This window comes from Coturnix japonica, chromosome 1 (genome assembly GCF_054131305.1).
Source record: "Coturnix japonica strain WE chromosome 1, WE-NBRP24, whole genome shotgun sequence".
Classification (NCBI taxonomy): Eukaryota; Metazoa; Chordata; class Aves; order Galliformes; family Phasianidae; genus Coturnix; species Coturnix japonica.
Window position 1 is genome coordinate 75,455,962 of NC_140663.1, and position 23,477 is coordinate 75,479,438.

At 43.7% G+C, this 23,477-nt stretch overlaps 1 protein-coding gene across 17 annotated transcripts in view; it reads left to right on the forward strand.

The window, feature by feature from the left end:
• The first annotated feature begins 1,577 nt into the window (after positions 1-1,577).
• Positions 1,578-23,477, forward strand: part of ZBTB20 (zinc finger and BTB domain containing 20) — a 432,215-nt gene continuing 410,315 nt past the window's right edge. For 13 of the 17 annotated variants that reach the window (XR_014945328.1, XR_014945329.1, XM_085544991.1 and 10 more), the window contains exon 1: positions 1,739-1,874. The gene's annotated coding sequence lies outside the window, so the exon portion shown is untranslated. The other 4 variants (XM_085545034.1, XM_015875898.3, XM_085545042.1 and 1 more) reach the window with 2 other exon arrangements.

The window sequence follows — 23,477 nt, forward strand, 5'->3', positions numbered from 1 at the left end:
ACCCACAATTAGAAATAAAGCCTCCTGGAGCACTTTCTGCTTTCCTAACCTTACATACCCTTCAATAAGGTGAATATGGTCATGGATTCCAGAGAAACAAATACATAGCGAGGCTAAGTTTTGCTGTATTTATATATCTATATGAAAACGGGCTGTTTCTAAGCGAAATACAGAAACGTGTAGCAGCTAACAGTGAACAAAACTAATCGAATTCACCAGTCACCAGGCTGGTTAATATTATAAAGCCTGCACATGAATCATGAATATACAGCCAGCCTCAGGGTACAACTCCACGAATCTAGGGAGTTTACCTGTCTCTGTTAGTCAGTAGGCTTATCCCTTTTCGGTCACTACAATTTTGGCATATATTGCCTAATAATAAATGTGATAATAAAAATGCATTTGGGGGAGTCGAATGTTGTAATAGAGCTTTAGATCAAAAGCAGATTCGTTTTACTTAATTTTAGCCATCCTCCAGCTCGCTGCCTTACCTCATGGTGTTCTATAGGCTCCCTCCTCATTTAGGGCCAAAGGGGGCTGGGCAGAAGGGCATTTTGGAGGTTCCTGTCTCTCCACCAACAACGGGGAGAGCCTACATAGCTGCTTCAGACAGGATGCTTAACTTTGAGTTGACTGCGAGTTACTCGAGGTCAATTGCCCATTAAGAGATTCGGATCCTCATTTGTTTGTCTGCTGATTTTCCACATCCCTGGAGGCGCTCAAGGCCAGGTTGGATGGGGCCCTGGGCAGTGTGAGCTGCTGGAGGGGGCAGCCCTGCCCACAGCACAGGATTGGAGCCAGATGGGTTTTGAGGTCCCTTCCAACCCAACCATTCTGTGATTCTACGACTCTGTGAATCTATGATTCATAGCATAGCCATGGCAATACCACTTAACTTTTCTTTTTTTCCCTTGGATCCAGTTTCTCCAAGTGAAATAATAATTCCCTGCTGATGCTGTTGGAGGAGCTTTGGGGATGAAATCCAGGCGCAAAACCTTGTTTAGCCACTTTCATGTGTCATCATAAGAATCGACAGAATTCCTGTGACATCATAAGTTTACGTATGACGGGAGGCAGGGCAGGGTACAAATTATTTTGGAAGCAGCGTAGATGTGAGAGTATTATATAGAAATAAATGGAGATTGCGTGCATTGGCTCCCAGGTCTTTTGTCTGCGCACCTTGCTCCCAGCCTTTCCCCATCCAAAGAATACGAGGAGTGGGGTGAGCGTGTGCGAATCCAGCCGTCTATTTTAACTCCCCTCGGCCTGTTTGAGAGAGAACTGAGAGTCTGATGTCTGCTCGCGGCACACCGCGCGCTGGATGCGTTGCACCTGTTCAGACATAAGCACTCTATTACAGATGCGGGGGAAAAGGTTCCCGATCCACTCGGGAACGTATTTATTGAGGGGGGTCCTATTATTTGCCGGGTTCTTCATCTGCGTTCCCCGCCGTCCCCCCATTGTCTGGGGAGCCGAGCTCCGCGCCCGGCCCCGCCGCGCACCTCCCTGCCCGCAGCGAGCGGAGCCGGCGGGCGGCGGGGAGGAAGGTGCGGCGGGGCCGGCCCGGAGCCCAACCTGTTGCTGCGGCGGCCGAGCGGGGAAGGAGGGCGGTCGGCCGCCCCGGAGGAGGGCTTTGTCTGCGCCCGGCTCCGCTCCCCCCGCCGCCGCTCCCGCTCCCTCTGCCCGCCCGCTTCTCGCTCTCGCTCTCCCTCTCGCTGTGGTTTTTGTAAGGTAGGTTGCAGCGCGTGTGTGTGTACACAACATCGAGAGCAGGAAAATGGACTCATTAGGGAGGCAGGCGGTCGGGAGCGCTCGCGCTGTAGTGCCGGGGAGACGGAGGCTATGAGGAGGCAAACTGAGGACGGGGGAACAAGGTAGGCCAGCCAACTTTTGGAAAAAAAAACAGGGGGGAGATGGGGGGGGGAAAAACCCGAGCCCGGCTCCGCTGCGCCCGGCGGCACTTCTTTCTCCGGCCCCCCCCCAGCCGGGGTTTAATTTAGAGATGCAAGTTTGGCAGCGCCCTGTGCCAGCCCCACGGCCGGGACCACCGCGCCGAGGCCTGACCCGTGCTTCCCCCCTCCACTTATCTCAGGGTGTGCCCCCTACCATTCACTTTAATCACTTTCTTTTTTTTGTGCGTGTTTATTATTATTTTTTTTTCTTTTCCCGATGGCGAAGGAAACAAACGCGTTTGTTTTCCAACACCGCTTCCAAGTAAATCAATATCTCGCACTCCTGTGAGCAGCCCTCCCCGCCCGGCTCGCCGCTTTCCTCCTCTGTTTATGCACTTCCATCTGTCCGTCCATATATCATCTCCTCCTTATTTACCGCTAAATGGGTTTTATTACTATTTGCCGACGACTTCTTGCCCGCAGCGCCGGCGACAGGGGTGTACGGGGACTCTTTGTTGTGTGGCTCTATGTCGGCTATAAGTTTGAAGTCCAGGCTCGCCGTAGGTTAAATAAAAGCAGAAAAGAGAAAGCGGAGAAAGCAGGTTCCACTCCTCCTGACCGAGCTTTATCCGGAGGTTTTGTTGTTTGTCTGTTTGCCTGCGGGGGCGGAGGGGGTTAATTCGGGTGATCGTACATCGACTTTTTTCCTCTCGGGTATTTTTAACGTCTAATTTTTCATTATTAGTATTTTTTCCAGTTTCCTTTCCTGGCCAGAAAGGAGACTCAGATCTCAACTTTTGTCTCTGGGAGCTGATGTCACGTTATGGAGGCATCGCCGGGTTCGGAAGGACCCAAACTTTGGCGGAGGGACTTGGTATCCTCGGCTGCCCCCCACCCTCCGCTCCGCGCTTCCGTCCGTGCCGGCGGGGACGGCAGGGGGAAGGGAGGGGATATATTTTTTTTACAGCGGTGGCAAATTATGAAATCTATCGAGCCATTTTGTCCAGCACGAGTAACTATTTATTTACCTTTTTCTTTTTTTTTTTCCCCTTGCTCAAATATTCCTGCTTATTTGTCATTTCAAACCTTGAAGCTTTCCTCTGAATTAATCCTTATTTGTATGTATATATGGAGTTGGTTTTGGAGGGGAGGGGGGGGGGTGATTGAGGAGGGATGTGCGATGCGTTTCGTCGCCCACTGAGCACTGTCGAGTTTTGGAGCCCAGATTTTACTGTGGGTTCCCGGGGCTGCTCGCAGCGATCCATTCGAAATGGTCCTTTTATGTGAGCTCCTGTCAGTGCTGGCTGAGGGCTGAGCTGCTGCTCTGCCGGTGACGGAGAGAGAGGAGAAAGGACAGAGGCAGCCGTGGAAGTGAGTTACATAAAATGTTCTGGAGAACCCGAAGTAATTATGTAAAATGGACGCTGATCGGTGGAGGTCTCTCCACAACAACAATCACCTTTTTAAAAGAGAAAATCATGTCTTTAATAGCGAGAGAGGCTGACTTCTTTCAAAATAACCACCACAAACAAATACATGCATTAGGCCTTTCCCCTCAGCACAAAGAAGTGCATAAAGCAGTATTCCCAACCCACCTGGGACTGCCTCGGAGATCCTCCGAAACCTTCAAACCCTTTAAAATGTTCCTTAAAAAGCCTTTTATTTTTATTCTGATTATTTTTTGCAGCCGGTGCAAACTTCTGCTGCCAACAGGTTTTTCTGGCTGTTGTTGCGCTGTTTTTTCTCGCTGTCCTTTAACTTGCAGCTCCCCGGTTGCAGCTGAAGTGCCTCCCCGCTGAACAAACTAAGTTAATTGAAATCCAGAGCAGCACATCTATTCACTGGCACGACAACTGCACAAACTACTTGCTCCATTTTGATCCAAAGCTTTATTCCAGAACCTGAGCGAAACTTTGCAAGGTTTTCTCTATCCCTGTGCCAAGAATTGGTGCCTCGTCTCTTAGCTTGGGAATGGCATTCATTGATTTTTTTTTTTCCCCTTTCCCTTTTATTTTTTTTTTTTTTCTTCTCTTTTCTGCTTTTCACTCGGGCTTCTACATTAATACTTTGTTCATAGACTTCCAGTGCACTCATTGCTTTGCACTGCCTCTCCTCCTAAAGCTCGGACCTCCAGCTCTGAAGGTGGGACATGGGGTCTCAAAGGCACCGTGGTCACCTACAGAGGGACGGCTGATATGGTCCCAGGAGGGGTGGCTGCGGGTTCTGTGGGGATGTCCCCAAAGGGCTGGCTGTGCTTCTGGGCTCCTGCTGCTGCTTCTGGGTCAGTGCAGGTGGGCAGCGTCCCACTGGAGGGCTGTGATCTTGGCACTGGGGGTCTCACCCTTTAGCAGGAGCCTGGCCTCACCTTAATGTTTCAAACAACTTTTAGAATGTCTGTGACATATCTCTGTGTCTCAGGACACCCCTGGGAAAGAAGCATTTGAGCACAGAAAGAGTTAGAATAGGAGAAATGTGTTGTTTTTTTCTGTATGCAGCAAGGCCTCTTTAAACTTAAAAACTTTTCTTCGGTAGAAGAAATCAGTTTACTTTGAAACAGCATATTCTAAAAAAACAAACCAGTCTTCGCCCTTTTGATGGCGCAAAGTCCATCTGCAAACTGGGCACAGCAGCAAAAGCTGCTGCAAGCTTCAGTAAACTTCCAACCAACATGCGATGCTGGGGCTGGCACCCAGCGAGCCCAAGCCCTGGGATAGCGTGGTCCGCAGGGCCGGTGCCCATGGAGCTGCCTGGCTTCGGGTGTGCGTTGTGTGGTGCAGAGCAGACAGTGATCCAGCACCCCCACACCGAGGTGCTGCCCCGGAGAGGTGCTTTCATGCTTGGTTATACCCTATGGTCAGAGTCAGTTTGGAGCAGGGCTGCGTGTGTGCTCCTGTGAGACAGAGCGAGGCAGCTGGGGCTGTGTGTGTGTGTGTCACTTTGGGCCGCTGTTTGTTGTGGGTTTGGGGTTTTTTTTGTTGTTGTTTTATTTTTTGTTGGGTTATTTTTTTATTTTTTATTTTTCCCAAATGAGGCCAAAAATGGGGAATAAGGCGGTCAGATCCAAATACCAAACAAATACCGAGCCAAATTCATGTTAATAGTGGAGGATTTTGCTTTTTCTCTTACGGGAGGGAAAAAAAATACGGGGTTTGTTTATTTTGATAAAGGCAGTTGTAGCAATTTCCTGAGTTGGATATATCATTATTGTAAATATTGCTCATGCTTCTCCTATTTTCACATTTTCTTCATAGGCCCGGCTTATTCATAAGGGAAAACAGCTGCAGAAAATTAGAAAAATGGATTATTATTTATATAAAACTTTGATGTAAATAGGGAACAGTGTCCCCCGCTACAGATTTCTGTGGGCTGGCTTACAAATCCCGTACAAGAAAGATTACGGTCTTAGATAAATTGTTATTTAAATCATTTCAAGAGAACCCCGTTCGTTTTTGCAGGCCATATGAGTCTTTAGCAGCACGGTTTGAATAGGACCTCTGTTTAGAAATGGATGGCATGCTGTGGCCTTACAGATCCGAGCCGGTTTCACTCCTGTCCCATTTTATAGGGCCCTTTTACAGTGCGATCCGTGTGGTAAAGAGCTCCGCCTGAAAGAGATCTGTAACTGTTAATGGAAAATTAAACACTGAAATTTAACTTCAAGTTACTCCGTTGGTTCGGTTTTGTTTTGTTTGTTTCTCTAGCAAAACTTTCAGAAAACCCAAGCCCTTTTTCAGTGTTTTTTAAGACTTTTTGATGGAATAATGCACTGGAAATAGTTGTTTTTAAACAATAACTTGCTCCGTCCATGAGGTCGGCAGTTCAGTCCATGCTGCAGAGAGAAAAGGATGGCAAATCAAAGTGAAACTGACTTCATTGATTGCATCGGGGTGGCCCACCAAAATTCTGAGAGTAAACAAGCAGCATCAGCTATGGAAAATAAATGGGCTTGTTATTTAGCTTATTACTCAGCTGGTCATTCCAATAATCCCAGCTCCTCGTGGTAAAGAGCAGCGCGTAACTGTGCACCAAGTTTAAAGGTGTCGTCGTAATATTTGCACTGTCTTAACTTGAGCAGATTTACGTGGGTTTTTCAGAATTTCAGTAAGGAGTGAATAAAGGCAAAAGCTTTCCTCTGGGACAGTTTTTGCTCTGACGGCGTTGCCTGTGTTCCTTATTATTTCTCTTACAAGGTAGCAGTTAGTTCTGACAGCAGCAGTCCAGTCCTCTTTAATAGGTAAGTGGCATTTTGGAATGCTTACTTCCACTCCACGTTTCCTCATTTGTATGGCTCAGATGTCAGGTTTCCCCATGTCCTGTGAAGGCTTTTTCCCTGTCCATACTGGTGGTGGCTCAGTCTTGGAGCTGCTCCTTCTGGGGTGGTCACTGGGGTGGATGTGACACCGGTGGGACGCTGCTGGTGGTCCCCCATCTTCAGCAGGGTGGGAAGGAAACAAGCCCAGCTTCTGCCCCATACACAGCAGCCTCTGTGTTTTGAATAGTTAAAACACAGCAGCAAGGGATTGGGCTGGTTAAATAGAGCTTCCCTTATTAAAAAAATGCTGTTCCTATGGTGGCTGGGGTTTGGCTTTGGTGAGACGAGAGCGTCCGGCTGCAGCCTGCCCTGTGGGGCAGATGCTCACCGTAGGAAAAAGCCAGCCAGTAAACGGAGCCGGCACTAGGTGGCACTATGGAAAGAGAGGCCGAGGAGCGTGCAAGCACAAAGAGCGAAATGTGGTGGTGCCAATCCAGGGTCCTTTCCCACCAGCTCCGGGGAAGGCAGGTGTTAGGGCTGTTAGGGCTGCTGGGGCTTCTAGGGCTTCAGCCTGACCTCGCTTGCTCTGCTGCAACCCGGTTCTGCTCCTCAAAGCCTCTCAGCAAAAAGAGGCATTCCACAAGAAACAAGTTCTGCCAATTCAAGCACTGGCAGCGTCTTCAGCACTTCATTCCTCAGCGTCGTGCCATACACCTTTCCTTGTGCTGCTGTGAAGTGAGCACAGCCCCCGTTTTCCAGCCAGTTTGCACGAGTGTTAACAGCAGTACAAAAGCTGAACACAAACCAGCACGTTCGTCCTCCAGTTTGAAACTAGCTCAAATATGGCCATTATATCCAGTTGTATTAAAAATCCTTCACGAGTGCCGTGAAGAGGAAAGGAAACCTGAAGGGGCAGGGCTGTGCGTGCGACCCTTAGCAGAACGTCTGTGCTCTATCTGTCGGAAACATTTGGCAGGCCAGAAGTATTGCCATTCTGTAAGTCACGTCTGTAGATGACCTCTTAATGTTATGCTTCCGTAGTAAATTTATCTTGGGGTTGTGGTGGAGCTAAAAATGCAGGCAGCATGGTGCCATTTGATTCTGAGGTAAACATAGCATGGAAAGTACTGGCTTTCTTTTTTCTTTCTTTTTCTCTTCCCCTGGTCATAAGAACTGACTTTCTAATACTTTCTCTGATCATTGGCAGCTGAAAGTATGACCCATCTCTTGTAGATGCAGAAGTGAGAGTGGGAAAGTTGCCTTATGGACTTCAGAGTTTTCCTTTCAGCAAACTGAAAGTTAATTATTGATTTCTCTTCCCTCCCCAGGGATCCCAACGCCGTTTACTCTGGCTAGAAAGTTGGTGGTCACAGTGCTGGAATTTGGGAGTCACGGCTATGTGGCAACATGGGACTTTGCGTTCAGGCTGTCAGGAACAGATTAGATGGAGGCTGATATGGGAGAGAGTGAAAAGAGATGTGGGTGAAGCTTCCCTAAGGTTTTACGCAGGGTGGACGTAGAGACTGTTCTCCATGGCTTTGACCAGTTTGATAGCTAAGTGAGTCACCGGCGTTAGTGACAGAGGGGAATGCTGACAATAAAGCAAAACCAAACAAGCCCCCCAAACTTACTGTTTAGGCTCAGACACAAGAAAACCCCGTTTAACTGATAATGTGCTCCCTCTGCTGGCTCTCCAACACGAGCAAATGCAATTCCCAGGAGATTCGGCCACGCCCGCCAGGACAGTGCCCTGCAAAAACTGGGGTTAAGTAAGTGAATGGCTTTGGGCTCTCTTCTTCTGCTGTATTAGCTGGAGAAGCCTTCATACAAAGTGTGCTACAGCCTTATATACTTGGCATGACACACCTAGTGTGGTCATGAAATCTCACTCCAGTAACTCAGGCTTCTTTTGCTTTGTTTCCAGTCTTGCTTATATTTGATAAGCTTTTTTTTCCCCCCTATTGGGAAAAAAATGGGGTACCATTTTGGTACCATTTTGCTGCTGCTTCCTCCAGGGTTCTTCCCATCTGAAGGAGTTTTAAATATGTTCTTGTTGGTGCTTCTGTCATCCATTACAGCGCACGTAGGATCTGAAGAAGGCTGGGTGCAGCTAAGGCTTTGGCTGCTTCCAACTCTCTCTGTCCCAGTTAAATCTGCCTGTCAGCTCTGTACTGCTGTGCCCACTTTTTCATCCTGGCCTTTGGCTTGAATAGCGGCTGTTTTTTCGGGATGCTCTCGAACATCCTTCCTCGTTGTGATGCATCTGTATTTCTTTTCCAAACACAGACCCAATTGTTTCGTATGTTCCCTGCACAGCGCGTTTTCCCCAGTAGATCTGCTTTTAAAATCCAACATTTTATACTTTCATACTATGGATCATTTTGAAGTTCTGGATAAGGCTGAGTGTTGGAGAAAAAGCTGGAGAAAGCTTTATTAATTCCACTAGAATATTTGGGATGTGTGGAAGATGCCGGACACAGTAATCATATAGTGAAATACTGTCATGTATTTCCTGTATTTTCCATCCCTGGGGACTGTCATAATAAGGAACCTCACCTTGCAGCCACTAGCACGTTGGTGGGAGTCAGCCGTGCTGAGTTTCAATAGGGCTGGGCTCAAGTTCTTCATGTCAAATAGTGAAAAGTTTCCTCCCTGCGAGTCTCACGCTGCCCATCTAGGTGACTGCTTATTAAATCCTTACCCAACAGGGACAATAAACCAAACAGCCTGGTGGGTAGCTAATTGGCTGGAGTGACTCAAGCCACATATAAATCTCATTTGTACTCAGAACATTGACTCTCTCTGGCCTCATCGGTCTTCCCAGTATTCATTCATTTGGAGACGGCCAGAATAGAATACAAAGAAAATCATCCCTTGTTCTTCTTTCTCAGCGTGTGTCTTAAGGTGCACATGGGATGATTCCCTTTCATAGACCCTGCAGTTTAGGGACCCATCCTCCTGGAACATATAGCAGGGAGCCCGGCCCCGTGTGGGCAGCCACAGCAGAGACATCGGGAAAGCGGAGCAGTGCTGAGAGCAGCTCACCCTCCTGTCACCAGGTCCCTTGCCATGAGGAATCATAGCAGGGGTTGGTATGGAGATGGCTTGCCCTCCTGCTGTACCTGCTTTGGGGATAAATAGAGAATTCAGCGCCTGGGGCTACCAATCTGGCACCTTTTGCTAGTACTAAGCTAATGACGTGATTAGGACCAGTACATGTTTTCAGCAAAGGCCGGGCCTCTGCTGACTCACGGCGAACTGCTTGAAGCCCAAACACTGTTTTGTTATTTCCAGCGTTTCATAAAAATGCTGCTTTTATTTTCCTCTCCGAGCCACGGCCAAGTTCTGAAAGCTTCAAAGGCTGCTCCAACCAGATAGTAAAAGTGCGTTTTTAAGATACCGACATCTCCTAAATGAGTTGGTCTTTTCTGAGCTATATCAACTTCAAATCATTTATCCGCTAAGTCACTCGAGCTCAGCCTGAAACATTTTGCTGCTGTGAAAGCAGCTGCTCCTGAATGAGGTTAAAAGCCAGTTGTGCTCCCGCAGTACATTTGGCTTTGCTGTACTTTGTGCTGGGCAAGAGAAAGCTCAGGCTTTTTCTCTGGCGCAAGGCTTTTTTTTTCCCTGCTAATCTCTGAGTTCCTTTTTACAGGAGACAGGATCCCATTCAAATATGTTCATAATAGTTTTTAGGCATTTTTTTAAACCTGTGTACAAAGATGCTAAATATTTTATTCAGCACAGAGGCGTGGAGCAGTATGAGAAGTGGCAGTCAGACTGCAATGTGGTAGCTGGAGCAATGTATGCGAGTACATAGGTACCAGAAAGGATAACCCACTGATGATGGATGCAGAAGTCTTATTTTGGTTATAGTTTCTTTACTTATTTTCAACAAGTCGCTTAATTTCTCAGTGTCTTAGTTCCATGTCTTCAAGATAGGGATAACGACACTTGTTTGTTTCTGAGAGCAGCTGGGAGATTGGTAGCCACAGCTTTATCAACTAGTTTTAATATTGCAATAATCTTTCCCTCTCTACTTTTTGTCCCGTCACCCTGAAAGTGCATTGCAGCCTCTTTCTTTACTCTAATGAGATTTCCTTATCTAGTCAAGGTTTTGAATGTGTAGTTTTTCGTGGAGTTATAGAATGGCCTGGGTTGAAAAGGACCACAGTGATCATCTCATTTCAACCTCCTGCTATGTGCAGGATCGCCAACCAGCAGACCAGGCTGCCCAGAGCCACATCCAGCCTGGCCTTGAATGCCTCCAGGGATGGGGCATCCACAGCCTCCTTGGGCAGCCTGGAGGTTCTCTTGCATGTCCAAGAAGAATGGACACCTGAGGTCCTACTTGGTTTCTTTTTGGAGAAGTTTTCTTCACATGGACATAAGTGTTAGCATTTACTTCAGTTGCAGAGATGGCAGTAACTGCTCAGCCTTAGTCGTGCACACTGTACCATGTAGGATCTCAGGTGAATTCTGAATGAGTTGTGAGCCATGTATTGCTTCTGTAGTCATCCCTAGATTGCCTTTATCAATCTGCTTTTAGCAACAGAGCCATCCCAGGTATGGCTGTCTGTGTGGCAGTGTGAGAGCCAACTTGTCTAGACCACCTCTGTACCCAGCAGCCACAGGGAAGTTCATTCTGATACCAAATAATTTTCACTTCATGTCTCTTTTTTTCTTTCTTTTTTTTTTTTTTCTTTTTTTTTTAATTTTTTTTAGATAAAAAGGAAACAAGTTGAAATGAACATTTCTGGAGTTCCCTGGTTGAGACTGGTTGTTTAGGAGCACTGTTGACTGAAAACAGCTTTAAAGAGTTATTGAAATCTGGTTGAGTGTGGTTTCTACAGAACATTGGCTTCTGTATGGGTGAAGGATACAAGTGGAGCATTTAGGAGAGGGGGGGATTGGGACAATGCGAGCAATAAAAAACAAAAGCTGAGACACAGGCAGGGGGCAGAGCTGCTCAAAGAAAATGAGGACCAAAAGTCTAAAGTTCATGCAAAAAGAGGGACTGTCTTGGTCCCACTGGCAGGAAAGGGAGAAAATATTAGCAGTGGGATTTGGTTTGAACTGGACCAGAGTAGGGTGGGATGAAGCCACGGCTCTTCCCTTCTCCCTCAAAGGAGCAGTGAGCTGGAATTATCATCATACAGCAGTTACATTCAAAGGACCACACTCTTGGGATAAGGAGTTCCATGTGAAAGTTCTGAATGCCTGTGTATTTGCTCAAAAGTTTATGGTTCGTGTTTTGCCTTAAGTTACGTTTGTGTAACAGTGGAGTAATTGCATAAAAATTAGAGAAGGATCAGCATTGAGCTGAGAGCCAAATTTAGCTTAGTATTTCTGGCTTACTGTCTGTAGCTGGCATCCATCTGAAGCAGTAAAGATGATGCATGGTACTCTACAAATGATTGTGGCCAGGAGACAAGTTTTCTCTGGGACAGCGCTACTGAATTTGACCTTATTTTTGCTGTTTCACATACTGTTTCCCTTGTGGCAGCATGCATGGGTGCATTAAAGGATTCTTACCAGATCATTCCTTGAAATTCAAGCTTAAGAGGTCCAATGAAAAGGCTTACTTTCAGGTGTTGGTGATTATTCTCATCATACCCAGGAAAGCCTGCAAAGAATTTAACATCCTCATTACCCAAAGAATTACCCAAAGAAGAGAAGTGCCAGTTCTGTCTGAGTCATTCCTGGGCTTTTTAGGTAAAGGAATGCCACCAGTACTTCCCAACAGTGAGCAGTGAGCAGCTGAGTTCAGCTGGGGAAGGGGATGCCTACAAAAGATTCCAGGACAGTTTAGCCACATATAGCTGCTGATACGGATGAATAACACTAGGTGTTTCTGAGGAAACTTATTTGAATATCTCACAGTGTTCAACAAAAGTAATTAGTTTAGTTTTGCTTAACTCCAGTAGTCAATGTTATAATTTCCATTTCTTAAATCAGGAACCGTCGAGGCACAGAGAGAAAGAGGAAGTGATGCCTTCCTTCCTTCCTTCCTCAGTTTATTGTATGAGCAAATAGGACCTGGAAGAGTAAAGACCATGTTCCATGAACAAAGGAAGCTCAAATGAGTCTTAACCATATATATATATATGGTTATATATATATATCACTGTGGTGTCATAACACATATGCAACTTCTTTGCCACAGAAGTCTTGTACTTTCAGAGTGAGATAAAAAGACCTGATGTAACTGAAAATCGAGTCCAAATACATTTAATGTGTCCACATGTCAACAAAGTCTGACTTTTAACAGTGGAATTAAAAAATATGCATGTTGTGTTATTGTGTTTGCTTGTTGCATTATTATTTACTATTGCTCTGTTAGCTCAGTTAATGTAAATTCCAAGTCTTGTAAGCAACACGTAACTTTTGTTTTCCACTTGTCTTTTCCACTTTGAGATCTGTCCTAGTGAGGTAGGGAGTTAGAATTGGACCAGTTCTGCCCAAGAAAGAGGTGTCTGAAAACTCTACTGATCTGTCATCTCTATTTGTACATTCATAAAGATAAGGGAGGACTATACCTCATATACATATATCATATATATATATACTATATGCTGAAATAAACAGCTGGCTTCATGGGATTGTCATAAGAAGGAAACTGAAGCTTTGTATTGCAAATAAAGACAAAAGTACTGACCAGCAGTCATGTTGTTCTGGGCTTCTTGTGTGTGTATGGCTGCTTGTCTGCATCACTGCTGGTAAGCTGTATGCAAGCTGCAGTTAGAAAGAGAGAGCATAGCCCCTCAGGGTTCTTTGGACACACTTATTTGAAGAGGATTGTTACTTGTCTGTTTAAACTGTCAGTGGAAACATAGCATATGCAAGTAATAATGGAAGCTTGCAAGTACTGGATTTAGGCAGAGCACAAATATATTGCTGCTGAGGCATCTGTGAGGGAAAGAACTGAGCTGCTTGTACATTCGACCTGAAAGCTGTGCAGTAAATAACTGCATTTAACTTTTTGTTTCCTCTGAATGAGATTCAAATCTGAATTCTTGAAAACTTGCAGGCAACCTTTCATTTTGTCCTTCTTTCCCATGTCCCAAATGCCAATTTTAATGTTTATTGATTGGAAGGACAGCGACAGAATGTTTTATTAGCCAGCACAATTAATATGTTCTCCTTTTGAGGGCCAAATTCATCTAGTTTAGTATGTTTACAGAAGAAAAGTCTGGAATGCACGGTAAGGTTTTTTCTTTATCAGACACATGTGGACTTACCATCACGGGATCTATTTGTGAGGTGCTCTAACAAAGAACACTCCTCAGGCATGCCTCACATTTGAAGAATCAAAGGGCAAAGTGAATGAATGTCCCTTCTAGGAAATGGATGAACCAGCTTTTTAATATGCGATCTCCAATTTCAGTAATCCTCAAGAAGCTTATAAAAGCCAGGATGGAGTAAAAAGCCTCCTCTTATTAACCTCCAGAAGGACACAAAGTGCTTTGGATCTCAAGGCTGGTCTGGATGCCAAGTGTACTCCTTAAGTACTCTCAGATTGTCTCAGCATGCCATAACTTTTGGTAGACACAATGTGGTGCATCCAGGAGATGTAGGGGCCAGGTTTACTGTGAGAACTCCCACTCAAGAGAAGCTGATTGAGCTGCTTTGTACGGGGAAGCCAATAAATGACTTGTTTGTTTGCTTGTTTTCTCTCACTGGAGATTTTTCCCTACTATCCTTTCATTTATGCATAATGACCCGTTTCATAGATTGAATGGTCTTTGAGATTTGCCTCTCCTTGTAAGCACTGGTCCTAGGAAAGACGGTTCTCAAGACAATTGCATTTGAATACTCATGCCTTTTAGGACACTTAGATCCCTATAGCTGTAGGGAAATTCTGAGGATTAAATGCTTGCCTCTTCTTGCTACTGTCTTAATAAGAACCAGTGACTTTGTTTCCTCACTGAGCATTTCTGCTGTTATACCTTTACTTATATAGGTGAGCTTCTACATTATTGTTTGTATATGTCTTGCTTTCTTTCTCCAATTTGCTGAGGTACAACATTTGCTGTATATAATTAGGGCATGTGTATTCTTCAGAACTCCAAGGCAGTGCTTTATCTGGCATATTTGAGGTGCTGTGAACCATATATATCTACGTGGGTTTTGGGAAAAGGTGGATTGAAGAGCCAGTGGCTGTGTAAACATTAAGTCAGCAAACCCAATGGGTGCTTATTTCTTAACCATTTTATTGAACTCATCTTTTTGTAGCCCTTCTTCCTACTGTGATGGGATTAACTGATGTGCTCAGGGGGAAGTTCTCCTTGGCTCTCCTGTTTCTCAAAGCTGCAAACATGCTTAGAGCAATAGCGTCACGGGAGCTTGAAGAAAGGTTGGCAGGGCATTCCTCCTGGATGTTTGGGAGGCCTGGGTGTGTGATCTGCATTTCTGGCTGAATGAGTATTAACCAGAATGGGTGAGACTCTGTGTCTACTCAGAAGAGTTCTCAGTTTAATTCTGTGGAGAAAGACCAGGAAAGAAGCAACGCAGGAAACAGGTAGGCAAATGCCCACTTTACCATGTGCAAAAAACTAGAGAGCTTCAAATCTTTTTTTGCTCTTTGCTTATTTTACAAAGCTTTTGCTCTCCTCTATCATCTTCTCTTTTGACATCTGTATATTTGACTTTAACGAGAGCAGCATAGTAAGCTGAGCAAATGGAGTAGTGTTCTGTTTGCTTGCTTATTTTCTGCCTGAGCAGATCATATACCTGCTCCTTGTGGCAGAAAGGGCCATATGTCCTGACTTCTTTTCTGATGTGTTACCTTGTTGGGCATGCACAGCAAAATGAAGCTGGGCAGAATTTAGTCATGGTGCACCAGGTTTCTCATGTGATACAGATGTAATGTCTGCGCTCAGGAGCTCCAGAGCTTCTCAGAATTACTGAATTTACAGTGCCTAGGTTGGTTGAAGTGCATCCTACATGACCTAGAGTTTCTTGGCTGCATTCATGCTAATCCTGCACTCACAAGGGACTGGGTCTTCCTAGGTGGGTGTCATCAGGAGTAGGTCATGAGTGAGATCAGTTGTCCATAAACAAAGGCCAAGCGTGCTTAGCGCAATCTTCAAACACTGATTTTTAAATCTTTTTTAATCAGGTACTGTTTATATTGACCTCAGATACTGCATCTGGAAGGAGTGAAGATGTGAGAACTGTAAATAAAATGACTTCTTAGTTCTTGTTACTCATCTAGGTACTTCACTCCTCTGTTCCCTAACTCTAAAATGAAGTGGCAGGAGGGCCTTCTTCGTGCCTTGAAGCTTAGCAAACATTTTGCCAGGCGTTGAGAAATCTTTAGGTGAAAAATGGTGGTGATGAAAAGTGTTTATTACCACATTTCCCTTCTCTTAATCTGGCAGGAACGAGCAGAAAACTCAAACACTTGTGTTACCATAAGAAACAGAGACATGTTCCTTTCAAAAACTTTCCCGCTAAGATGGGTAGCCTTTCATGCTGTCTGGAAATTTCTCCACAGGAACGTCTTCTGAAGCTGTAATCCTTTCCCTCTGTATAGTGTTTTGGCTATTTTATGATGGTCACCTCATCAGTGGAAGAATATGGAAGTGAAACAAAAGAAGGATGTGCTAGAAGCAAATTTTGACTACTTCCAAACCTTGTGTTCCACTGAGGCTGGTGGAAGTTTGAACGCCAGCCCAGGGTTACAGTTTGCTTTCTGGGTAGCAGAGAATGAGCAGAGGTTGGGATGTGGGTAGAGAGGAAAATGAGACGAGCAAGTAGTGAGTGTGTGTGGAGTGGCTGGAGGAGCTGTCTGTAGCTGGGAGGAGGATCCGTGGGCAATGGGGAAACATGGCTTTGTCACGCTGAGGGACATTGCTGTGTCTGTACCTTACCTCCTGACAGAGGGGCAGGATTTAGGGCAGAGGTGAGCCTAAGTAAGATGGAAACAAAGAGTGGGAAGGAAGTGGAAGGTCCTGTGCTACGGCAGCTGCCGTTTGGTTGCCTGTGTTTATTCTTGAGTTCGTGGCGGTGCTGAATATCATTGGGGCAGTGCCGTGTGGAGTGTTCTCGGTATAAATAGAATCCATAAATAGTTTTGCAGAGAGTCGGGATTTTATTTTGCTTGTGAAGTTGGACCTATTGTGACTCTTGGCTCTGCCGTTTCTTTCCTTACCTTATTGCTGGGATAAAGTTTATATTGCTTAGCCTGAATTCACATATATATTAATACGCTTTCATCTCTTTCTCTGTTGCTTTGTTTATCTGTCTCAGTCTATCTCTCTGTGCGCCTGCTGCTTGTCTGCCTGCCAGTTTTTTCTTTGTCTCTATCACTTCATCATTGAACCCATCTGTGTAGAAAATGGGATATTTGGCTGTCTTGTATTTTTTTTATTATTTTTTTTTATTCGTGTCATTTTGTTCCCTCAGACTTAGGAGGATAAAACTCGCACTCCTGGGGGTGCCAGGCGTTTCAGATCTTGCATTTAGGAGGAGCTGTGATGCTTTTTGTGTCTGTTTGTCTGTCCATCTGTCTGCTGGTCTATAATAAGCTGTGCAGCGAGACAGCAGCTTACTATCTGTGTGTGTGAAATTAGCTAATTGGTGTTAGCAGCAATATTTTCACATGTTTTATAAGCAAAGTGCAGCAAGGTATATAAATGTAGATATGATCCAGAGACACACACACATACACACACGCGCGCGCGCACGCAAGCCTGTCGCTGCTCATGCATAGACGCTCAGAAGTAATTAATGTTAATAAGATTTTAATGTGCTTGTGAGATCATAATGAGGAGAAATGAATGCTGTGATTAGAAAAAGGTAACTGTGTGTGTGTTTTGGCTTAGAACAAGATTTCCCCTCTTTTTTTTATAAATCACAATTTCAGAACTTGTTTGTGATTGCATCAATCGGTTTTTATTTTCAAATTAGAGGTCTGTGCAGCCATTTGGATGATTAGCCAAATAAACGGGTAAAATCCTGATCGTAAGGAATCGTGCAGATTGGGAGATGATATATTTTTTTTCCCCTCTTAGAAAGCAATGCGAGGACGTAACAGGGCTGGGCACCCTCATCCTTCCAGCGTTACGGGGTGTTGTGGGTTTTTTTTTTTGATGCTGCTTTTAAAGCCTCATCAGAAACTGCTCCCAGAGACGGCGCTCGTTTTTTACAAATAGAGATGTTTATCTATAGGTGTCTGCGGTGCATAATCAACCACTGAAACTATTGTGCCAAGGCACATTCCCGTTCATCAGTAATGATGAATCCTCAGAGTCCAGATGATCATGTGATGCCTTGATAACATTTTGAAATAATTAGTTTAAGAAAGAAGAAGCTCATACGTTTATATATGTATTTTTTTTTTAGTTTAATCAGTCGCCTTCTAAAGAAGTCAGATAGGAAAGTGCTTGCAGGAAATATTTTACAAGCTGAGATGTTCTTTCATCCTGGATGCTGTGCAGCCACCAGAGCGAGGCTGGCTGGAATCCAGGTGGACACTAGGGGTCCTTCTCCCCAGCAAATCGGTGAAAATACTGTCCAGAGGGCTTTGCTTTCATTTGCATTCTTATTATTGTTATTATTTTGAGTCATAAAAGGTATCCAAATATTTAAAAGTTCTTACCTGATGGCACTGCACAAATCACCTCAGGTATCGGGGGTGGGTTTTTTTATTAACTGACGCCGAGAGAGTAAATATTTCGCTTTAAAAACGTACAGTGTCTGCATTGTGTGCTCCCCACTTCTTTCTTTTGGTGCTGCCTGGCTCTGTTGGTGTTCAGAAATATATTAACCTGCGTTTGAATTCACAGATGATAATTAATTTCCCAAAATTGCTGGGGTAGCACAGCGGAGTTTGTGATGAGAAATGGCAGAACGCGGCGATCTGATGGCAATTTCCAAAATTGTGATGAATGAAACCAAATGTCAGTAGGTGCAACTATGACGTGACGTGAGGTCTCCAAAGATGATGATCTGACAGTTCATTTATAAAGAATGGATTATTCTGGGGAGAAGAAACATCGGGTATTTTGTATATTTGTTATTCCTCTAAACACTCCCTTCAGCTAGCTGCTTTAATTCAGGAGTAAATTAGTCTTAGGCCAATGTAGCTTAACTGAATAAGGAGCTACAGGGAGCTTTGCTGTTGAATTAGAGCATCCACTCACAGCTTCAAGACAATTAAATGTGTGCATATTGAAGTTAAACTTTTGGTTGATTTGCCTTTCTGAACATCTCCGTGCAAAGTTGACATGAGAGACAGATAAACTGTCCCAAGAAATCCATTTGATACCGGGACCCCAGAACAAAGCAAATTTCAATTGTTCCTTTGCTCTGAAGAAAATATTCTGCCTCCAATTACTGCACTGTTCTTGTCAGAGCACTGGTTGTCCAGTCAGTCCTTGGATAGCAGTGCTTTTCTGTGCAGTTGTTGGAGGGCCCACAGATAATGATGATGTTTTGTTAGTCACTGGACACGCGTAGGCTCCAGTACTGGGAGTAGAACATGACAAAGGTAGAAGTACCGCACGCTTACAGTGACTTCTATAATTGATAAAAGAAAGTGTATTCACAAGTTCTCTTTCCTTTTGGCAACTTGCTTATATTTGGCTACTCTGGTGTAGGGTTAGCTTAAAGTTGACAAGGAGAGAGGTGCATTTTTCTTTGGTTGTGCTGAGAGAATATGTTGGGAGCCTAACAATGGCAAGCCATCTTGGGAGAGACTCATTTACTCTTAAAGAGGCCTATGCACACTGTGAAAATAGGAGCTCATAACAGTATGTTCAGATTGTGCCCTGAAGAATGTTTTAGAGCATGTTTGCCAGCCTTACTTGTATTACATCCGTTTAATTTGACTTTATTCCTGAGTGCGCATATAAGGTTAAAATGCTATTGATTAAAGTTTATAATTGACGAACTGTGAGTTAGCTGAATAGAATCTCCATGCTAAGCAATGTGAGATTTGTCCATGTCACTTGCACGGTGAAAACTTCTGCATATGCATGGATTTTAGAAATATCTGCTTGTTCTGACTTTACCAGGGCAGCAGAAAGCGATCAACTTGAAGGTTTTTTTGGAAGTAGTCATCTGCTAGCCTCAAATTGGGTGTGCTTGTTCAAGTATCCTGGCTGACCTTAGGTTTATCGTATGGTATGGAGACAGAGAAAGCATATATTCTGAAACTCTTGAGACTGAAGGTCTTACTTGCCCAGTTCCATACCTGTGCTTCTAAATAAGCATCTACTTTTTCAAAGCGCTTAATACCGAGAGGCCCCTGCAGAAGGTGCTGGATGCGCAGAACTTTTAGTAGCATATGGATTTAAAAAGGGACAGTCTATATGCCAGTTTTGAAAATGCCGTCCAGAAGACTTGGGGGTCAGGATGAACTTGGAAATTCCAGATAACAGGTACTTCTGGCAAAAACATCATTTCATATGTTTTGTAATTGTAGCATACAGTGATGTAAAAGCAGACAGCACCGAGCAACCAAATGGAGTCAGAAACACGAATCGCTACTGTAGTATGAATTTACTTCTTGGTGTCTCAGTTTTATTATCTGGGGAACACGTGTCTCCAGTCATTAGCAGAATTCCAGTGGCTTCACAATGGCTACAGCCAGCACAGAAATATACAAAACAGTTTCTGTATGTTTACATGTGTGCTAACCTGCACACTTATGCCTGTGTTTACAAGTAGTGCATTTAGAAAGAGTAGGGATGTATAAGAGGCATTTGAATAACAAGTTTGGGTAATGGTTCAGCTTGTTTGGAAAATGTTGGAACTTAATCCTGTTCCTATTCCCCAAACTATTCTGCCACTGACACTGAGAGAATTAGGCTCTTTTACCTATGCCTGCATTAGTTATTCAGGAAAAATTGCAAGCTTCCTGAGTTTCCTTGAGCAAAGCAGTATTACGTATGTATTACCTCAGTTAATATTTCCTATTATTATGATAGGATAAATAACTTTTTAGATTTTTATAACTTCCCATTGAACAGGTGGAACTTAATTGAAGGTAAGAGCCTTTGTTCTGACATGTGAAGACCTTTCACATCTGGCAGGCACTGTACATTGTGTTGGGGACTCACTTGTTTGGTCAGTCTCTACACATCCTAGTGATGCTAGTCTTTGCAATTCACATTGACCAACACAGCACAGCTGAGATGGCATCTGACCATCCTGCTGGCCAGCTGAGTCTTTCTGCATGTGATCTGGGAAGCAGGCAGACATCACAGTGTTAGCAATATCTACAGGGCTTAATGTCTCCAAGCCCTGAGCAAAAGGGACTCTGCTGTAGTTACAGTCCAGGTAGTGGGAAGTACCACATGAGTTGGTGTGTGAAGTCTTATTCCTTGGGCCAGATGAGTTCTTCTTGGCATGCAAAAAGTTGTGAAATCTGATTCAGGAGAAAGATCTCTGTAGTTCTCTTTTGTGATCCATGCTAAAGATTGGACTAGTCCATTGAATGCATGAGCTGCTCAAGTACCCAGCTCTGCCCAGGTGGAGATTCTTACCTGACCATATGATAAACATCTTTCCTTCAGTAATGGTCTGGGTCACCTCAGCAGCACTTAGGGCAAGTCAAGTGGCATGTGGCCTTGGTAAGGCAGCCTGTTTTGCTCATGAAACACTGTCAATCTCTGCTCAAGATTGGGGAGAACACCCAAGGCAACATGGGGCAGGGAGCATGTGTAAGGTGAGTACAGAGTGGGATGGAGAGCCAAAAGGCTGAGGTTGGGCCTTGCTTCTGTGGAAGAGAGGAAAGCAGGGAGGCAATGAAGTACAATCTGGAGGTGAGGCAAGTGACAGTAAGTAGTTAAATTTACTTCTGCTGCTTTACTGTGACTTGGTGCTGGAAACAGACCAGCTAAAAGGCCTAGCAGGTATTGGCTTCTGTTCTTAAGACTCTGTGTAGTCTCTGAACACAGTGGATTTATTTGTAAGCAATGTAGTGCATGCTGAAACCTAAGGGGTTGACAGTTGTGGTGTAATGAGTCTATCTCAAAGGATTGTAAGAGACATTGCCTCTTACTTCTGGCTTAGAGAACTTGTTCAAATACGTATCTTTCTGAAATCCAAGCATGAAGGCAATCACTTTATGGGCTGAAATTGTGTAATCCTGAGATATGTGATAATTTTGTAATGCTTGGTAGTTCTTGTCCCTCACATAGGTCTTTCTTTCGGAAGAGTTTTCTTTCAATACTTGTCCATGATTGTAGCCATTCTAGAACCTTGCAAACAAACAAACAAAAAGCCTAAGGAACACACGTCATCTTTTTCCCTATCCAAAAGAGGATAGACCATATATTTTGTTGTTTCTGATAAATATTTGTCCAGACTGTCACGAATACCACTTAATCTGATACAATTTAGTACCTCATTTTTCTTACCATCAGAAGGGCTTAACCTAACCATAATCTTCCCTGGTGTAGTTTACTTCACTTCTTTCTTTTTCAGTCATTCACATTCCCTTTGCAACAGCTTTTTATGCCCCGGGAATTTGGGTAGCGCAGATATTTTTTTGCATTTTTTTCCTACTTTCTGATATACATATTGATGACCATTCACACTTTTTTGGGGGTATTCCTCTGCTGTTTCTTGAACAGCTGTCTCCTTAGTTGAACAATCTGTGTTTTTACACTTCCCAAAACTGAGTACAGAGGAAAGTTTACTTCCTGTATCCTCTGGGCTACACGTCTGCTAAGATAAAGCCAGTAATGACAAATGAAAATGGCCCCTTGTTTAGCCGAAATGCCGCAAACTTATATTGGGTTTATAATTCCTCATAACCTTAGATCCTTTTCTGAAAAGCTGCTGCCCTTTCAGTTATATATTTTGTATTTATGTCGTTAATTATTTCTGCCTAGGTACAGTACTTTACCCACATTCCTCTTGAATTTCATCCACTGTCTCTAGACCATTACTTTTATTTGCCAAGGACATTTTGAATTTTATTCAGTCATTCAGTGCCTTTCCAGATTGAAGTTGTCTGCAAGTTTGATAAACATTTTTTCCCCCCATCATCTATGTTAGTGATGAAAATGTCTAATAATAATAATAAACTCAAAGCCAACAACCCAGTTGTTGTAGTCTTACAATTTAATAATGGTTGGACTCCTGTAACCAAGTGGGTTTTTTTTAATCTGTGTGATGCTAAAACCGTGCTTGATTTCTTCTGAGTTTGCATAGAAGAATATTACATAAAACTGTCAAAAGGCCAAAATGAAGTCAAGGTACATTACAGTTGCTGAAAAAGCCACAAGGCTTCTTATCCTGTCGTGGAAGGAAATTAGGTTGTTGTTGACATGATTTGTTTTCAAATCAATGTTGATTGCTACTCATCTTTTATAGTTAAGTGCTCACAAGCTGTTTGGATTCATTCTTCAGGAATATTCTGGAAATTAGGCTCAAGCTGACTGGTCAAGAATTACCTTGTTCTTTCTTTTCCCTTTTTTCTTGCTTTTCATGGTAGATACTGTATTCATTTGTCTAGACTTCACCTGTCTTCCGCAAATTCTCAAAGACAGTTTCAGACAGTTCTTTAGGTATATTGGGATGAAATTCATCAGGACTAAATGGCTTGAAAAATGTCTGATTTTGCTCAATACTCTCTAATCTGTTTTGCTCTTCTGGAATAAGACTATATGACCATATCCTTCTTCATGAGTATCAAGTGAATTATCCATGTCTCTTCATGGGAAATTTTGAATGAAAGGTGACATAAAAAGGATGTTAAGCACTTCAGCCTACTCACATCATCTGTCAGTTGATCTTCCTCTCCATTGATTTACAGATCCACATTTTCCTTCATCTGCCTAATGTACTAACAGAATAGTATCTTATTATTCTTGGTGTCCCTAGTTAGTTTTGCGCTTTGTGCTTTGAGCATAATGATTTTGCCCCTTCATGTTTGTACTATTCTTGTACTCCTCATCATATATTCTGATACCTTGCTATTTTCTTTGGGCTTTTTATTCCCTGTCTTGATAGCAGTAAAGAGCTCGTAATTTAGTGACGTTAAAACCTTACTACTCTCCTTTATTCATCTCTATTGGGATAGTTTGTGTTTATGATTTTATTATAGTTTCTTGGAAGAACAGTTATATCTCCTTAACTTCCTTTTTCCTACAGACTTTCTCTGAGACTTCATTCAGCACTCTCTGTGTTGCACGTACACACTCTGTTTACCCATTTAGGCTACACAACTATACGGTTCCCCATAATTGTCCTTTAAAATTAATATTTGCCCAGTTTTTGTCCCAATGTTGTGCAAGTCTTCCCTGTTGCCAAACTCTGTTCATGTTCACTTGCCGTTTCAGCCTGCTGGAAACTAAAAGAAAGCTAAATGCTCT